Source organism: Protopterus annectens, chromosome 2.part2 (assembly GCF_019279795.1).
Source record: "Protopterus annectens isolate FY-2018-M chromosome 2.part2, PAN1.0, whole genome shotgun sequence".
Classification (NCBI taxonomy): domain Eukaryota; kingdom Metazoa; phylum Chordata; order Ceratodontiformes; family Protopteridae; genus Protopterus; species Protopterus annectens.
In genome coordinates, this window is record NC_056730.1 from 1,155,125,077 (window position 1) to 1,155,146,156 (window position 21,080).

The window sequence follows — 21,080 nt, forward strand, 5'->3', positions numbered from 1 at the left end:
CCCTCACACTCTTACTTATATATACTAACTTTTTAGTTGTGTAACATTAGAAAAACAAGAAAATCCCTAATACAATGCATAACAATCTTGCACAAACAGTAACACAGCAGTAAGCACATTGCAAAACAAAACCCTCTGAAGAATTGCAAGATCAGGGAAATGGGATCATAAACTTAAACCCACAAACCCCATGGTAAATGATAGGCCAGGCATATTTTGTTATTTATTTACCAGGAAAGTCCAAATTGGAACAAAGCCAGTTTTCAGCAGAGGGAAACACTCTAGATGCATATCTTTGTAACGTGGGAGGAAACCAGAGCACCCAGAGAAAACCCACACAAATACAGGGAGGACATGCAAACTCCACACAGAAGGCACGCCAACTGAGAATCAAACTAAAGATCCTCTTGCTGTGTGGTGACAATGCTACCACTGCACTACTGCATGCATCCTTCTAAACATTGGAGAGTTCACAGACAGGAAATGAATGCCTAGAAGGCAGTCATAGAAAAGAAATCATGGAGGCTGGCCATACATCCAAGTTTTCTTTATAGGGCATCCTGAGAGATATTACAAATGTTTTAAAAGTCATCATCTGACTGAAATAAATTGTTTCATTTTTCTTGTATTAAATAACTACATAACTTAAATGGCTACAGTTCAGTCTTTTTTTTACAAGCAGTCTGAGTACAACAAAAAAGTAAAGCATCTAGTAGTGAAATGAACATACTCAGTTTCAAATTTTCAAATGTTTTCTTTCCCCCAACTCTTTGCTGACTTTCTTTACATTTTAAACACTGATCATAAAAAAAAAAAAAAAAAAAAAAAAAAAACCACACCTTAGAAGATCAAAGCAACAAGTGAAAAAGATGAGCATGTCCTTTTTTATATTTTTTAGAAAAGACAGTATTGAGTAGTGATGATATATTTTATAATTAATGTACTGTACAAATTGATCTATGGTTATAAAGAAAATTAGGATTAGGGTAAGGCTAAACTTAAAGGCAAAAATCACAGAGGTCTGCATAAATCATTGTAGCTAACAACAGGAATGCTATCTTGTGTTGTCAGAGATAGTATAGTGTCATGCATCATCAACTCTGGAAAAATATCCTGCTAAGTGAAAGACACCAGCAAATTAACAGTGTCTTGTATTTTACGTCCTTGCCATAATTTCTTTCAGCTTTGTGCCTTTCTCCGGATTTCAACTGACGAGTCTGACAGCATTTAAAAATGTAGGCTGCATCGGTTTAAAAAAGAAAATTTGTTATGGGTATGTTGTAAGGTTCTCAGAAAATGTAGATCGGCATTATTTTCTTGCATGTTTGCTTTTTACAAAATTGAAAGAAACTCAGCAGAAGACACATTATTGTAAAAATAGTTTGCTTTTCTTTTCTCATTTCTCTAGCAACTATTGTTTTTGTTGCACACGCAGACACACACACACACACACACACACACACACACACACACACACACACACACACAAACATGCTTTCTCTCGCACACAGAAACCCAGTTTAAACAGACAGACACACACATACACTTACCTTCTTTTTAACCTGAATAGCCACACTCATACACATGGCATTAACCCTTCTCTTAAACTGCTTGTTTAATTTCCACATGCAACTGTAGAACGTGTTTACATCCACGTTGGCATACGTGGATGTGACACATGAATGTTCTTCCTTAAAGGAGAAGACTCCACTACCGACTTCACTACGTGGAGTGAAGTTTTTTTTTTGTTAATTTTTATAGTCCTGGCCAACCTGCAGGTATAAAAGTGGGAGGGGTGCTAGCTTCCCCCTCCTCTCCCTATGATTCTGGTGCCCTATGGTTTATTTATTTTAATTAATTTACTTTCTTACTATGCGTTCGCATAATAAGAACAGTAAAGTAATTAAAATAAATAAATAAACACAAATTGCACCCTTTACGAGGCTGTCCTGTACAGCGCCCTAGGCGGTCACCTAGTTCGCCTATGACTAAGGCCAGCCGTGGGAATCAGGGCAAAAAAATTGCTGCATTTGTAGTTGGTTGGGGAAGCAAAGAGGTCGCAGCAAGGAAGACCCCAGCAGTTGAAAATCTCCGCCGCTATTAAGGGATTCAGGGACCACTCGTGAGGTTGAAGAATGCACCTGCTGAGTCTGTCTGCTATCACGTTGGTACTCCTGGGAATGTGAGTTGCTAGAAGAAAGCAGTTGGTAGCCATTGTCCATTGCCATAATCTCATGGCCTCCCGGCAAAGAGGATAAGACTTTGTTCCACCTTGCTTGTTGATGTACCAGACCACCGCCATGTTGTCTGATTAAATCGCAATGGTCCCAGATGGCAACAGGGGATGAAATGCTTGCAACACCAGAAGCACAGCCCTCAACTCCAGAACATTTTTATGCAGATGGGCCTCCATTTCAGACCACGTACCTTGGACAATCTTTCCCTGAAATAGGCCCCCCCATCAGGGAGGCGTCCATGGTTACTGTGGCTGTGGGCTGTTGGGGGAGAAGGCACGGGACCACTGAAGCAGATTCCAAGACAACCACCAATTAAAGTCCTGCTTGCACCTGTGAGTTATCCAAATCTCGGCTGAAGGAGGGAGCTGAAAAGGGTACCACTGAGTGAGTAGTAACCACTGTAGAAGCCTCATGTGAAACCTGGCCACTGGAACAATTGTAATGGAGGCTGCCATGGAACCCAACAGCTGTAGAACCAAATGAGCTGAGGATTTCTTCTTTGAGAGGATTGGAATCAATTGTTGTCTCAATCTTTGAATTCTGTGCTCTGGAATGGATGCTCTGTAGTTCTTTGTGTTCAGGAGGACCCCTATGAACTCGGTGGATTGAGATCGGGTAGGATTGGAGTTTTGCCAATTTATGGTTATGCCTAGCCTTTCTGCAGTGTGAAGAGAGAAAGCAAGGGCTTTTTCTAATAGAAGACTGGTGGAGGTGGTGATGAGCCAGTCGTCTAAGTATGGAAAAACCTGGAATCCCTGTAGTCGTAGGAATGCTTTGATGACTGCCATGCACTTTGTGAACACTCTGGGGGCTGTAGAGAGTCCGAAGGGCAGTACTTGGAACTGATAATGACTGGTTCCCGCATGGAAGCGAAGGAATCTCCTTGACTATTTGTCCACTTTTATGTGGTAGTACGCATTTTGAAGATCTATAGAGCACATCCAATCATTTTTTTCCAAAAGTGGGAGGATAGACTGTATAGTGATCATCTGGAATTTCTGCACCTTTATAAATTTGTTTAACACACTGAGATCCAAAATTGGTCTCCAGTCCCCGGTCTTTTTTGGCACCAAAAATAGTCTTGAGTAGAATCTGGATCCTATCTGGTCTGGTAGGATTGTTTGGATGACTCTTTTGCTTAGCAGCTTTGCAATCTCTAATGCTGCCTGTACCCTTTGACTGGGTGGCATGTCAGGTAATTTCCTTAAGGTGGTGAGATAAAGATTGAATAGGATATGGTAACCTCTGGTTATTATCTTTTGTACCCAGGAATCAGTGGTGATGGTTAGCCAGGCAGAAGGGTAGAAAGAGAAAGACCCCCAACCACTTCCAGAGGAAAGCAGTTGGGCCACTGTTGTCAGTACAGTGGTGTGACTTATGATGCACACAACATAGGCTTTCAATAACAGTGTTGGCACTTGGTGGTTAAAGTTCAGGTTGCTATCTAAATGCATTCCCAGTGCTTGCATCATTGGGTTTCTGCATAGTAGGACTATTGTCAATGCACTTGTCAGACAGGCAGCATTGCAAACACACATTTCTGCATTTATTTTTAGATTGTGTGCCTTTATCACCATTCAGTTGTGTGTGTTAGCTCCTCCTGTATTATGTTATCACCATTGGTAGACTCAATGATTACACATGGTATGCAAGAATCAGCAAACTTGGTAAGCCAAAGGCCATATACTTTAGCCTGAACTGTTGAGAAATACTGTTCATACAGTGAAGGGCCAAGTACAGATCCATGGGGTTTGCCAGTGGTGACAGCTCTGCTGGTACAGGTTGATTCACAAGCTTTCACATGATGTGTTCTGTCAATGAGCCAACAGGTTTAATCCCCAGTTTGGCATTTTTCTTAATGATACCTGTATGGAGATTGAGTCAAAACCCTAGGTCAGATCATAATAGGCAGTATGCACTGTCTTACCTTCCTCCAGGCCTATCACATGGAATCAATGTGATGTGACAACATCACAGATCATTTGTGGTGTGACCCAGCACATATACCTTCCTGATACAGTGGAATACACAGCTCATCACACCCTCAACATGACCTATATTCCCGTACAAGGGGGTACATTAACATGGATCCACCTGAGCTGGGGAGACAGCACCTGATGCATGCATGTATAGAGACATCCTGGTTCTCCTCAGCTGTGAAGTAGACCAACATGTCGTCATGGACCTTTTCTACATGTATGCTAGTAATATTCCAGATGTATGCAACAGCCCTGTTTGAGTTGTTACTTCTACATCAGGTCTGTTACATCAGTTAGATGTCCTCCAAAATGTCATCAAGGGCATGCATGATGGCAACAGCATCATCCTGTGAAGGCATTTGACAAAAAGGCACACTGTAGTATTCAATCAACAATGGCATATGTGGCCATAAACAGATATTTCACCAAATGATTATACCAGTGTATGATATACATGGCATCTCACTATGTTTAAATGTGTGATGTGACATCACACCTCCCAACTGTACAGATTTTATCAGAATATTCAAACTTTTGCCTGCTATTTTTGGTCTGTTCATCATAAAATTTGTTGTTTTCTGGATTTTTGGGGCAAATCAGCGATGACTGCATTTACTAAACAATGACAGGCATGTGAGTTTTAGACTTTATATCATTGACAAAATGCATGGCTACATAATTTTATTTTAGCAACTTTCTTGGTATTGCTGCTACAACCATCTTCCATTGACATCTCCTCCTCAGCTGTATATGTGGGAGCTTCACCTGTACTCTTTCCCTATGTTCATTCTTACAATTCATCTGTGTGTTCCTATTCAATGCATGCACTTCCCCTGAGTGATCATTTACATGGTAGTCTATGTCCTGTTACAGATCATTAACACAGCTTCAGTACAGAATGCCAGGAATGAGATATCACAATACTCTGCACTGTAGCTACACTGTCCTGTACTGTGTTTGGACCATATACTTTACATTCATACCTCTCAACTTTCCAGATATTCCCAGGATGTCCATATGTTTTCCTTATCAAATATGTGGCTTTCTGCCATATCACTGGGATGATGTCTGCACTGATGTGACTCAATATTACATACATTTGGGTGCACACCTCTCAGCTGTCCTGATCTGTGCAGATTGTCCAGTTTTTGTCTCACATTTGTGATCTTTTCCTCAAACATGTTTTCCTGGCAAATCATTGGCATGTCATTGCAGAGTGCAGTCAGTAACTGATGACTGACATTTGAGTTTCAAACTTCATACTCTTCAGAACATTCATGCTAATGTACAACCCATATATTCTATCAACTTCATAAGTTTGGATGTGGAATATTAACAATCTGTCCCTATTTCTGGCCCGTCACCCCATTTTTATGGCTTTGTCCACATTTCTCGCTCTAAGAGGTTGAGACTATTACATTCAAACACATTCCCATGTGATATCTATGTCAAATATGTCCCTACTACTAGTTACTTATCCTCTCATTAAGTTGCCCTCTGTGCAGATATGTTGCACTAACAGAACGACAACTATTTGTACAGCCACACCTCTCAGTTTTACAGATTTTTTTTCAGAATGCCCAGATTTTGGCTCATATTTTTGGTCTCTTTCTTATACAATTGTGGTTTTCTGGCAAATCACTGGTAAATTATTAAGGACTAAAGTCAGAGAATAGTGACAGACATTTGAGTCTCAGAATTCATACCCTTCAGAAAATGCATGCAAATGCAAAACCTGCCATTCTATCAACTTTCGAAGTTTGCAATAGCAATATTTAATGTGTGTCCCTAGTTTTCATCCTTTGTCCTCACATTATTTATGTTTTTTGTCCATATTTCTTGTTCTAAGAGTTTCAGAAATTTGTGTACAGCCCTGGTGATTATTGTGGCATTCCACACAAATCCATAGACTGCATGTGCATTCCTTTGCATGGTCATACTTTTCAACTGTCCAGATTTTCGCAGAATGTCCAGATTTTTGCCTCATATTTTTGGCATGTTTCTTATAAAACTAGGGTTTTTTGGCAAATCATTGAGGAGTGAAGTCTGAAAATAATGGCAGACATCTGAGTTTCATAATTCATATCCTTCAGAAATTTTATGCAAATGCAAAACTTGTTAGTTTATCAGCTTTCTAAGTTTGTACAAGCAATATTTAAAAAGTGTCCCTATTTTGGGACATTTGTTCCCCCATTATTTGTGGCTTTGTTCAGATTTCTTGCTATTAGAGGTTGAGAGGTGTATGCAAGGAATTGATATCCATGTTCTCTTGCAAGGTTTCACAGCCAGCAATACCGCTGTGAGCCGTGAAACCTGGCTTAGGCGTGCTGTGCCTCATTAATATGCATTGCACGATACCGTGCGCTAAGCACCATCGCCGTAACATGTAAACTCCATGCAGACTCTGTGTGAAGCCTACACAGTTTACTGAATTCACCAATTAGTCTATATTATGTCTGATAACTTGTAATTATTGTTTATTAAGTAATTAATTGATTTATTTATTTATTGACATTTGATTACCAGCAACGTTCAACTGGTTGAAGCCCATTTTCAGCAGAGGCCGGGGGGAAAAAAGCTCCAAAGTATTACAAGACATTTTAAGAATAATATTACAGTCTTTAAAAATAATACAAAAAAAAATGCACTTTAAAATTATTCCAAATTAGACATAATATAAAAACATTGGTTAAGAACTGACACAAGTTACATGACAATGGTTTAATAGCTAGATAAATTTTAACCAGTTTATACTAAGCTAGTATAATACAAATAAGAATTGCAATACAAAGTGAGAAGCACGCAGGCTTATGGTATATTTGGAGAGAAAGCCAGTGGAGAGAAATTGATAGAAGTAAGGGAGGGGGAGAGGAAAGGATAGCTTGGAGATGTAAAGTATGAATAGGTATTTGCCCACATTTAGGGGTATAGTGTATACTGGTGTTGAACAAGGTCAGAACCAGCTTTTGGCTAGGAAGACTTTCAGAATGGTTTTAAAGGATGGGAGGGAGGTTATTGACCTGAGGTATTCCAGGCCTCAGCATCATGGAATGCATACAGACAATGTCCAGCAGATTTCAAAGATTTGTGGACAGACAGGAGTTTTTGATCATTGGATTGTAACGACCGACTAGGAACATAGCTGTATACAATGTTATTCAGTGTTAGACAAGCAGATGGATTCTGGATAATTTTATAGGTGGTAAGATGATGTGTATATGTTAGTTGATGGTGTAGTTCTAACCAATTTAGGCTTTTTAGTGATTTACAGTGGTGGGTTCTGAAAAGGGGTATTTGCTGCAAATGTAGCAACTTTGTTATAGCGTTATTCAAGTTTTTATTTTTGTGATGCTTGAAGGTTGGGATGGGAGCACCATAAAGAAGAGTGGGAATGAAATAAGTAGTGTCAAGTGTAGTAGTAGTAGTTGTCTCAGTGAGAAAGTTTGTGGCTCTATAAAGCATCCCCAGTTTTTGTTATGCAATTTTGTATGTGCAGGTTGAATTTAAGATAATCATCTACTATCATCCCTAATAATTTACTACTTCAATGCTTGTATAATCAAGAGAGAAGACTTTAAGTTTTGCCTTTTCATGGGAGAGGGATTTGGGAAAAAGAATAGTAGTATTTTTTTTTAGGGTTGAGCATGAATTGTGAGTTACAAAGCCAAGTTTCAGTCAATGTGAAAGCTTTCTGAATATTTTTTGGAGGTGTGCCATGCTGTCATATATACAAATGAGTGTGGAGTCATCAGCCTTTAAAAATAATACAAAAAAATGCACTTTAAAATTATTCCAAATTAGACATAATATAAAAACATTGGTTAAGAACTGACACAAGTTATATGACAATGGTTTAATGGCTAGATAAATTTTATCCAGTTTATAGAGAAAGGGAAGCCTGTTGTGTGGATGTGTGGAGAGGGTTGGTGAGAATGTAAAGAATTGGGGACCAAGCATAGAGTCTTGTGGTACACCATTGGTACCTGGGAGGTATAGTGAGGGGCATTTTTGAGTAGAACTGTCACTATTTCAAAAGAAATTCACTTGATACCATATAAATGCAAAGCAGCTTATATTTGCAACGTTTATAATTCCTTTATCATTTTGTTCTTTAAAATATAATCACGTTTTCTGTATTGAGCTTTCAGAAGCATGTATTGTATAAGCTGCAGCACTGCTGTCACCCACTGGCTATAATTATTATTACACTATGGAGTTCTTCAGTCCATCTTTCATCAACTCCCATAGAAGCAAATAGACCAAGTAATATTTTTAAAGTACTTCTGATTGGCTCTTTTAGTGAACACTGATGAACAAAATGCTTAAGGCTAAGAAAAATCATATATATACAACATGCAATGCAGCCTTTAGCTGAAACACCCAAACTCAAGAGGACAAACAGCCAAACTTCAAGAAAAAGAACTGCAGTTATTATCACGAAAAACGAAAGCAGCTGTTTCTCAAGGGTTGTCACTGTCTTGTAGGGTGAGTAGACCATCACCTTTTTACTTAAGTAGATTGTCTAGCACTCATATGTGCACAGGATAGAAATATACATTTCTGTTGGTATTTCATTTGCTACTTTGAGAGATGGTTTCTTTGCTTAACTAACCTTATACAAATAAATGTATCACTGAAGGATTTAGTATATGTCCTGGTGGACAGTTTAATTATGTTAAAATGTGTGTGTGTGTGTGTGTGTGTGTGTGTGGGTGTGCAGAAAGAATGGAAAGGATGAGAGAAAGAGAGACCAGGTGACACAGCCTCACAACAGCAGAGAAGATGATGAGTGAAGGGTTTTGGTGTCTTTAATACCTGGCACCTCATGCAAAATAAGTTAGGGCTGGCTCATTTCCAAACAGATAAAAGCTATATATTTTAATTTTGCCTTTAAAAGTATACCAGCATTACATGAAATACACTTTTACTGACTAGCTTTCAGAAGAATGTGGGCACATAGCTATGACATCTTGTAGTATGCTGGTTCTTGCATAGCTATTAGAGTCCTTGTTCCAAATAAACAAATGCAGGTCCGCTATTGGAAATATTCACCTTAAGTCTGACTGAAGCACCTAATTCATTCCATACTCTTTCTACTAATCCTTCTCCCTTCTTTATGTTTTCTTTTAAAGGTAAATAAAAAGATGGTGTGAAAAAAAGGAATATAAAGCTGACCTATTTGCCTGGCACAGGAAATTCAGTATTTACAAGTAAAGTATGAGTTTGGGAATGAAACAAGATGTGGGCAAAACTCAAGGATGTATGAGACACTGATGTTCAAATCTATTCTCTTAAACAACTAATCTTTTTTAGCAACAATTCGGCATATTATTCTCATCCCCTGCTACTCTGCAAATATTGGTCCTCGGTTCCCTGCTGTATATGTATGCTGTCTCCATTTGACTCTGTAAGCAAATAACAATTTTTTTTTTTTATGGATTCACAAAAATTAGATCAAAACAAAGCAAACTTGGCAGGGGAAGAGAAGGACCATTTTCCTCATTCCTTTGCGGTCGCTGTCTTTTGGCTGACATTCTATGACTTGACCAAATAGCATTTAGTCATATGTGGTGCAGCCCTTCCTTTATGTGAGCTAAATAATAGAAATAAATACATTCTAGTTTTGCATTTTTATGCAACATTTTCATTTAACATTATTGACTTGTATCAGTTTCTCACATGCTGAAAATTATTTGAATACATTCTTTATGACTTCATCAGTCTTCCTTTTTTCTATTTATATGAAACTATATGTATGTTTCCAATGTATTGCACTTCATAAAAATCTCACCATTCTGCCACCCAGGAAGCAGGAATCAGGGCATGCAGGACTAGCATAATATGCAAATGACGGGAAGGATAGTGAATCCCAGTTTTCCCCAGCATGTGAGGCAGTTCCCAACAGTGTAAGGGTATGAATGAATAGCTGAGTGCAAGAATAGGAGGTAGGTGACATCATGGGTGGGTGTGTCAGGCATACTGTAAGCGGACTGGAGCCCAGTGACTTGGGTTTGCACCTAGCGTAGCACAGCTAAGCTAGGGGGTGTGTCTAAACCTGCCTAGCACTCTTTACAAAGTGTAAGCAGGTGTGCGCGCTGCACAGGAAGAAAAAATAAGTTAAACCAAGAAATAGCAGCAGTGTGCACATATGAGCACTCTGTTTGCGTGGTGCGCACACGGGTTTAAATAGGAAAGCAATGAGAAGGGAAAACAGCAGTAGGAAGGTATACAAGGAGAACTAGCTTAGCTGGCAGGTGAAATGTATCAGAATCAGCAAATTACACAGGCAGCAGAACAGCCCAGCCCAGAACACTACTATAAACTAAGCAAACACTTTAACCTCTGGTTTTTCCCACACTCTACACCACTGGTGTATACAAAAGGGGAAATTTTAACAAACAAACCTACAGAATGAGAAGGGTTGCAGCAGGCAACATAGAACAACATGTGCAAGAGGCTGAGGGTGCTGAGGATGTGAATGCCGCCAAACCCACAGTGAGGAGGCGAAGAAGAGAGTACAGACCCAGGGTAACCTACTAGGTGCTACATGAGCTGGAGATAGTGGAGCGCTATAGGGTGAACAGAGACCTCCTACAGCAAATTGTTGAGCTGTGCCAGCCACACCTGACACACCAAACTGACCAAGGGAACCCCATCCCAGTGGACACCAAGGTAGGTGTAGGCTTAGGTATATTAGCCACAGGCACCTCCCAAAGCACAACTCGGGATATCATGGGGATCTTACAGGCATCAGGATACAGAGTATTCCACCAGTTCCTGGATTCCATGTCAGCACATGCCTGTGAGCATGTATATTTCCTCAACACCCATGAGGATTTGACTAGCAATATGCATCTCTTCCACCAAATAGCATAATATCCTGGGGTAATGGGTGCTATAGACTGCATGCACATATGCATCAAAGCATCACCGGTGAGTAGGGTAGGGCCTACATCAACCACGGGGGTATCCCCTCTATTAACTGCCAGGTTGTTTGTGATGCCCAGGGCATTATAATGAATGTGTGTGCTGGCTGTCCTGGAAGCTATGACGATTCCCACATATGGCATCTGACACAGCTGTACCAGAGATTTGCCAATGTGGACATCCCCTATGGTCACCTAGTGGGGGATGCTGGGTACCTACTGGAGCCGTGGCTGATGACACCCATCAGAAATGCACACACACCTGAACACAACGCCATAATGAGGCACACGCACAGGTCAGACATATAATAGAGCATGTGTTTGGGATGCTCAGGTTCTGGTGTCTTGACACATCTGATGGAGCCTTGCAGTATTCACCAGCTACATGTACCCAAATTGTTATGGTATGTGCTATGCTACACAATATGATCTTGCGAAAACAGCTGCAACAGGAACAGCATGGGGCAGGCCCACACAGCCCCCCACCAATGCCAAGGCCTGCACAGGCACAGAGCGACCCAGAGGAGGAACAGCCTGAGCCTGCCCCAGTAGGCAGAAGGAGGTGTGCCCAGTGAGCCCTGGCCTCACCAAAGAGGCAATGCATAGCACATCCACTAACACAGTAGGGACCCAGGGAATGGCACCTCTCTCTGACTTGCCAAATATGACACTACCTGTGCTCAACCATGTATAGGGAGTGTACTATGTGCATCCAACATAGGCAGCCCACCAGCACCATCCACAAGTCTGGCGCACCCTCAAGGTAAGTCAATCAACCCACCAATTGCCAAATGGAGTAGAATGTGTTGTTACCTGTAACTATGGTATGGATGTGAGCATGTAAGGGAATTGGGTGGCTGAATGTTATGGCAGCAAACAGTAGACACCCATAGTGGTACCATGACATCTGCAACACATACTGGAGTCACCATAGTATCCAGTACTACACAGGGTGACAAAAAACAACTGCAGGAAATGTGCTGTGTGACATGTGTGTCCATATGACTCACACATGCCAGTCAGGATGGTTCACATACCCAACAACAGTCTCAGCCAGCAGGACAGGTGTAGACAAACCCAAACAGAGCCTGTGGCATGGCCCCAGAATGATGGCTATGGTTAATCCCCCAAGGCCTACACAGACAGACCACAGCACGGCAGGCAGTGGGATGCTAGTTCTGAAGGGTAGGAAGACAGACAATAATATGTAGGGCAACCAAAGCCATGATCTGTAGTACACTGGTATGCCTCTAGTTAGCATGATAGTTAGCAATACAGAATGAAATGGAGTACCTGACATACCAGTACGGTCATAGTAAATGTGTACATATTTCACGTGTGCCCCCCACATCCTACCTAGTAATGTAATAACAGTCAGGTGCCCCCCCACTCCTGTGCAGAAATGTAGAAATAGTCAGGTGTGCCCCCCCTATCCTATTGATGGATACCCTACAGAGACAGCATGCTACATGTTGGTGTACAACACAAAGGTCAGCACTGCAGCACAGACTACCTGCACATGATCCACAGATTCAATACAGATGGCCATACTGGGCATGCTCACACACTTGAAGAAATGAAGACAATGCCAGTCTACAACATACTGAACAGTCATACTGGGCATGCTCACACATTGAAACACATGAAGGCCATGACTGCAAACACCAGTGGACCAAAAATATCTGGCAGTTGCAGTTGTTAGTGCAGACAGTCATCAATATGCACCACTCATGCCTTGCACACACAGTGGATAGGAATACTGACATATATGCCAGGACAACATGCTATAATAAGCCAAAGGTAGATGTACATAGATACGTGGAAGAGGGTCACTGTGACAAGGAGCCATCCAGGCCTGTCCCACCCAGCACACAGCCAAAGGGCCCCAAACACATGAGGTGCAGCTATCACTCACTGCAGATACTAGCTAGCAGTATCTGTCAGCATTACAGACTATGTGGTGCATGTGTCAGATGTGCAACATGACTGTACAAGGAAGCAGTCATCTAGCAGCTGTATACATGTACCTGTGACATATGACCCCTTGTGTGCCCGCATGTGGTGTGTCAACCCGTACATGAATGGGTTATGGCCCATGCACACCCCCCCATAGCCCTACTATGACAAGCTTGCTGAGGTAATCCAATGTGAAATACACCTTTGGGAGAATCGTAGCTCAGTGATCTCTGTGGTGCGTCTCATAACTGTGTACTGCTGTAGTGTGATAAACTAGTTATGTAGGAGTTCTTACCCCAGACTTGGCGACAGTGTAGAAAGCAATGCTTTTTAGGGTACTCACCCTCCTCACAATTCATATACTCAACTTTGGCAAGGCTGCTGATGTCACCCACCTAGAACTACACCTCTGGGAAGGTTTTTGCCCAGTAATCTCCATAGCGCGTCCTGCTGTAGTGTGATAAAGCAGTTAGGTAGGTGTTCTAACCCCAGACTTGACAACTGTGTGTGTGTCTTATTGTGCAAAGACCAATGATTTTTAGGGTACTCACACTCCTTACAATTCATATACTCAACTTTGGCAAGGCTGCTGATGTCACCCACTTAGAAATACACCTCTGAGAAGACTGTTGTCTAGTAATCTCCATAGCGTGTACTGTAACAGAAAATGCTGGAGTGTGATTTAGAACTATGGTAGGGTTCTATCTCCACCCATGGCAGTTCTGGATGTTTTGTGTGTGTTTCAATGTCTGTGTACAGAGCAATGCATCATAGGTTAGTCACTCACAGTACATTTCTAATGCCCTACTTTGGTAATCCTGCTGATGTCATTCATTGTGAAATGCACCTTTGGGGAAAGAGTACTCGAGTAATCCCCTTGGTGTGTCCTATAACAGCTCCATGCTGTAGTGTGATGTAGAGCTCTGTCCGGGATTCTATACCCACACATGTCAGGTGTGGATGTTATGTGTGTGTCTCACTGCCTGCGTCGGGAGCAATGAATTTTAGGCTAGTCACTCGCAGTACATTTCAAATGTCCTACTTTGGTAATCCTGCTGATGTCATTCCTTGTGAAATACACCTTTGGGGATGGAGTTTTCTAATAATCCCCTTGGTGTGTCCTATAACAACCCCATGCTGTAGTGTGATATACCCCTCTGTCAGAGGTTATATACCCACACATGGCTGTTGTGGATGTTTTGTGTGTGTCTCACTGTCTGTGTAGGGAGCAATACATTTTAGGCTAGTCATTCACAGTACATTTTAAATGACCTACTATAGCAATACTGCTGATGTCATTCAGGGTGAAATACACCTTTGGGGAAGTAGTACTCCAGTAATTTCTATGGCGTGAACTATAACTGCATAGTGTTGTATTGTAATAATCTAGTTAGGTAGGGGTTCTACTCCCAGACATGACAGGTGTGTGACCTGGGCCCAATGTGTGGTGGGTTTTGCAAAATTCTTATATGGTGGCCTTAGTACATATCACAATGTCCACTGTACAGGGATAACAGCTGTGAAATAGCCGAGAGGCTGGGGTGCATATCCATACCCATACATGTGACATCAAGGCAAGGCGATCATAGTTAGCAACTCCAGTATTACCCAGAGCACACTCTCACCCATGTCTCATACAGAAACACATGCCTAGGCAACAGCTAATATGTGGGTAGTACATTACATATTGGCCACTGATAGTAACTATGGAGTGATATCAGTGGGCTACAGAGGGCATGCCACCCTCCCCATCTGTCCAATATGCACGTACATGCAGACAGTGCACCTCCCCAATGGACACCTGCACCACCTGTGGTGCCTTCACATGTGACCCACAACAGACATACCATAGCTGACAACATGCTCTCTATGGACAGATGCCACTGATACCAGGGAATGCTGTTAGCATGCTATCAATGTAGGTGCAGTTAAAACCTGCTGCCCATTACCAGTCCCTGCCACATGTGCGCAAGACTGGCTCATCTGATGATAATCTGTGTTCACAACATGGGCCAGACACCCCAGGTACAGTTCCACATGCCACTGTACATGCATGTGGGAGGTGCGCACATCCTAGACACTGTCCATGTCATGGACTAAGGAACTCATATATGATAAGTGATGCACAGAATTGGCCACACACAATAGTCACCCAGGTGACTGGATGGGGGATACAATACCCATCTGTGTGGGCAAATCCATAAACTACAGCCTTGAGCCACAATGCAAATCATTGTCATGTGACCTGATGCCAAGGTATACCCATCATCTACCCTTGTATAGCCTGCTGGCACAGTCGACCACCACACACCCGTGCAGACATGCACCCATGCATGTCAGTACTGGCACGCTGTGTGTTTGTGTGTATGTTGTATGGTGCATATGTCCACATCCACACTCACTACAACCCTCCTGGGCATACTGAAACATTCTGTCTGATGTCTGACACCTCCTCATAATCTTTGCCCATACGATCTCCGTATGACCTGTGTGATGCATGTGATACCTGCACAGTGATGTGCTGTGGTAATCCCACTACTGATGAGTTGTACTCCTGGCCCTGCCAAGTGTGTAAATGTGTATGCGTCCCTGTGAGAGTGTGGCTGTGTTGATACTGGCACCTATTCATGTGGACAGCCATGTGTACATCACCTACTGTATAGCTATTGTATCCCTGTTGCAGATGTCACTCACCATGACATATATGTTCTGAGTGCTCCACAGCAGGTAACCCATGTGGTGCATCCAATAACTGCATCAAACTGTAATAGCACTACATAGTTGTCGGGGTTTGATACCCTGTGCTGGTAGGTGTATGACACAAACATGCTTCAGTTTTACTCTCCCACCCCTCCCTGACATGTATTTACCTCTCTCTGCCTCTCCCACTCCCTCTCTAGTGGATGTGGAGACCCAGTTAGGCAACAGTATGTGTATTTTAAGTGATGCTCATGATCAGCTGATGGCCTCTGCATGAATTGCAGCCCTTCCCTAGCTGATTGCATGTGGAACAGCTGTGGTAACATTCCCATAGCCAATTGCATGGAAACACACCCCAATATCTAGGAACATGGTGGTGTTGGCCCTTTTCATTCACTGTGAGCAGGAACTAGATCTGTTGTTTGGCAAACAGCATCTCAGATGGATTGAGGATTTACCTCTAATAACATACACTGTGGAAAGAGGGCAACAAACAGGAGGGGGAAGTGCCGGACCTGACTACAGACTGTAAGTGCTGCTATACTGCATTTGGAGTAATGCTGGTTTCACCGTGTTTGTCTGGACATGGCTGTCGTACATGTCTCAATACCTGCCATGTCAGTTCCATGTTTATGAGGAATCCCCATCTGCAGGGTCATCTGCAGACTGGACAGTGTTGTGCCTATGGTTTCATGAGTTAGCCATGGAGCATCTATCTGTGGAATGCAGAAGGTAGTGTAAGGATTGCAGTCTGTAGATGGTGAAGGCCGTGACAGTTGCTGACTTCATATCCCTCATAGGACATATGTTGCAACAAATGCCATTACAACAGTAAATGTATGAGGTTATCACAGTAACATGTCAATATTGGCTCTGTGTATGTGCTCCCAGCCACAACAAAGTCATTTTGTACATATGTCGTGCAGGAAGTGGTGCATATATGCTGTACACCATAATTAGTGTCATCATATCTGATAACAAGCCGGTGATATATCAGACTGCTACACATGTTATGTTCAATAGGGGTTATATTTCATGACATAACCTGGACATTCTGTGGATGTTTGTACAGTACTGAGGTCTGTGTACTTATTGTGAATGTCAACAGTGTGTGTATTGTTAATATGTACTTTAGCCTGTGTACAGACTGTGGTAGATGTCATTGTTCTAGTTCCCCTCATATCTGATGTTAAATGCTGCCCCACTGTATGGTAACGTATTGGTGTACATGTTTGTAGGCCATACACACACATGTCCCATACCACAGACAGCTATCAGACCAAACTGTGTAGCAGCCCAGTATATGTAGGGTCAGTATGTGAGTGGCACATATGAGGGTGGTGTAGAACAGATAGGCCATATACTGTAATATTATGCTAGCTTACCATATGTGGCTGTGGCTGTGTTTACATTGGTTGTGGTTATGCACTTTTACACAGGTGTATCTTACCCTGTGCTGTGACATGCCTGTTGAGCCTGCTATATATGCAGGTACATGTGCATTCCCCCATAGGAGATGTAGGCCAGTGTTGAACCTGTCTGCCTGTAGCCTGCACAGTTCATTGTTACATGCCTAGCAGCTTAGTGTGCTTACCCAGTGATATGTCATGTGCAGATACCTGCCAGATGTACTGCTGCCAGGCCTCCCTTACAAGTCATGTATGTCAGACAGAGCAGTGGGATGCTGTACAGATGTATGTCAATATCTAGTGGGTAATATGTGGCCATGGCATACCTGTACTAGTGGTCATTATGTGGCAGGCCAGACAGGAGTGTGTGAATGCATAACCTTTGGTGGCAAATGTATACCAGTCATTATGTGTTATACCCATCTACATGGCTGTCTACATCCATATTGTCAGGCATGGTACACATGTTGTGCACTAAGGGCTTATGTGTATACCTCTGGACTATACAGGTGTGTCAGAATTTCCACATATATTGGCCAATATCTCTTCTGCAGTCCACAGGGGCATTACATGCTAGCAGCAGTACTTTACAATGATGTCCTTGGGATGTCTGTCAGTAGTCAATGGCACACATGTTATAAACAGATGTGGCCTCCCACACACACCATGTCTGTGAAGACAATCCCAATGACAGTAGCAATAGTCTACTAATATACCTCCTATACATACCTGACATCCCCTTGCACTACTACTTTGGGACTATAGGGGCTGGTGTAGGGCTACACTCCATGTCCAGGGCATATGGTGGAAATATATGTACATATACTTATCCAAACAGTCATATATATATATATATATATATATATATATATATATATATATATATATAAAATTACAAGTGTAGCACTTCGAATTACTGTCATGGCAACCACCCACTATAAATCCCTACATCATGCGGGCGTGGTCCCTTTACATTTCCTGTGTGATGGACATCTTTCCTGTGTGTGGGTATCAGTGTTACAGACAGCAGGTAGCAATACCTCTTACAGGAGAAGTGGCACACTCAGGGCAGCCACATATTTGTAGGAGGATCAGGAACAACACACAGACTGTGAGTAGAGTTGTGTTATGTTTTATATAGTACTGGTGTTACAGAGTGTGTGTGTGTGTGTGTGTGTGTGTGTGTGTGTGTGTGTGTGTGTGTGTGTGTGTGTGTGTGTGTGTGTGTGTGTGTGTGTATATACTAGTTTACCTTGGAATGCAGTCTGTCTGCATAGCTCACAACTGTGGGCCTATCCTCTTGCTGGACAGAGGTATGCCTATCATGTTTTGTGTGTCCACCACACATGTCCTGTGTCAGATATTACACTGGCAGTGTGTATGTTGAGTGCTATCAGTACATGGCTGCATCCATTTCTGTTTCTAACTTAAATTCCCTGACTACAGGTATGGTGCAGACTATCCTGTAACACCAGCAACTTGCTTAGTGTATGGCAACAGTTTTCCACATATGTGCCTGTGTTCCAGCCTCTGTCCTCCACCTACATACCAAACTTTGCAAATATGTCATGCTGTCGGGGGTTGTTCTGTAATGAGCTGTAAGTTTTGTGCCTGCTTTGGGAGGGTGGCCTAATGGTTAAAGTGTTTGCCTTACAAACACAAGTTGCAGGGTTTGAGTCTCACAAGGGATAATTTGCTAGGCTTAAAATGGCTCACAAGGGCAGTTAGCGTAGTACTAATCTATGAACTAAGTATATCACACTGCCATTGCTGCCATCAGACCACTGCTGTTCTGTCCCCCACACATACAGTGAGGTTGGAGCCATATATGTGTGGGCATCACCTACCAATACATGTGTGCCCTTATGCACTCCAGAGGCCAGTGTATGTAACAGTGGTATATGGCCCTGTATTATTGAGTCTAGGGGGAGCACCATAAATGATATAGGCTGTTACAAAATGTGGGGGTATCAGGGGTGAGCTGCCGTATGGTATCTGGATGTACAGTGCCGAATACTTCACCTATATTTACATTACTTACATGAATTGGGGTAATGCAAGCCTACTGCCTCCTGCCATACAGACTGTTCTATTTGTCGGTGTGCCCGTGATGGTGTCAGTTATGCCTTGTTATGTAACAGTTACAACCCATTTGATCACATAACGTATTTCCACCTACTGAGTTTGTACAGAGTGTAGATAGAGGCTGCTGAACTATACACCTGCCTTACATACTGTTGATTGTTTGGTATCCTGTGGCCCAATCTGTCTTCACTATTGTACAATTTGAAGGGCTTGGCCTGGACAGCAACACTTGTGAACCTTTACAGGCTACTGTATTAGTGTAACTGTTTCCCGGTTATATGGTTGTCAGTGTCTGAACAGCAATATGACATGACATATAGAACTGTAACAGTACACAATTAAAGGTATTCCCTTTCTGTAAACCTGTGTGAGGTGTCTTTCCTATTACCTCTCTATGGGTATATGTTGCAGGCAATGATTGACAAATGTATGGGTGGCCCATACAGTGTCCAATTGTACAGGTGTTAACTGTAGGCATAGTGTCTGTTCCATATTGTGTGCTCCTTCTACATATGTATCTTACTGCACATATATCTGTGTGTATATGTGTAGTCACATATATATATATATATGTATTATATATATATATATATATATATATATATATATATATATATATATATATGTGTGTGTGTATATCTGTATCTGCATATCTGTGGCTGTGTATCTGTATCCTGGGGATGTAGATGGTTTCCACATATTACATTTCCTATGGGAGGCAGACTGTACTGCATGACATGTTAACAATACCAGCCTGACATCATACAGGTGGGATGGCTTACTGTTAACATCTTGTGGCCATGTCGTGTCAGGTCCTGGTTATGGTATCTGCAACACTTGGTATTGTACTGCAGGGCGAACGTGTTTGGACTTATATGTGTTTGTTAATATGCTATTGCTATCTACAGATGTAAGGCTATATATATATATATATATATATATATATATATATATATCTGCTAACATGTATATAACTATGTCCATATATACCTACATAGATATATATCTGCGTACACATATGTAACGTGCTGTGTATATGTAGACATATAGGTGTCGACACATATATGTGTCGATGTAGGCATTTGCATGTATATATGTGCATATATATTGATATATATGTATATAGTTGTAGATATATATATATATATATATATATATATATGTTGTATCTGTTTAGATATTAATATATCTGCACACACAAACATCTAGATGTTGGTGTACATTCTCTGTACTGTTGCAGAAATGGACTGGATGATATGTTTCTGAAAACTTCAAATTCCTTTGTATTTTCATGGCTTAGTAGTAAATTACTTTGTCTATGGTGTGCAGGGTCCTTGGTTTGAGCCTTACAGAAGCTGATTATTTTATTGCTGGGCGGAACACCGGCGGTTGAATACTGAGTGATTAAGGCACTTTAAAGCAGTTGTAAGTGGGTTTGCATGGGTTTGAACAGAGCTAAGCACTGCTAACTTCCTGTTACAGTTTCTAACACTCAGTTTGCTTCTACTTTGCTTAATCTGTGTAGGTAGTGCTTATCCCCTGCGCAAATGCACTTAAACATGCTTACTACTACTTATTTGTTCTTATACCTGCTTAATAGTGCCTTATTCATTATGACACTGACACTTCACATGTGTATTTAATGCAGTACTCCTGTTCAAATATAAATGTTATTTAGTAGGTTGTACAGCAAAATGATGTTGATATACAGATTTCACATGTAAAATAGAATGTGCTGCAGTGGGACTCAAACTGGGAATGTGTGTGCATTAGGAGGATACTCTGCTT

General features: G+C 41.7%; 1 protein-coding gene across 3 annotated transcripts in view; it reads left to right on the forward strand.

Annotated features, from left to right (window-relative positions):
- LOC122795919 (procathepsin L-like) overlaps positions 1–21,080 on the forward strand; it is a 449,353-nt gene that overhangs the window by 31,417 nt on the left and 396,856 nt on the right. Inside the window, exon 1 of one of the 3 annotated variants that reach the window (XM_044064401.1) lies at positions 8,551–8,701. The exons of the other annotated variants lie outside the window; for them this stretch is intronic. The gene's annotated coding sequence lies outside the window, so the exon portion shown is untranslated. Of the gene's footprint in view, positions 1–8,550; positions 8,702–21,080 lie in introns of those variants that run through there. 3 annotated transcript variants of the gene reach the window in all.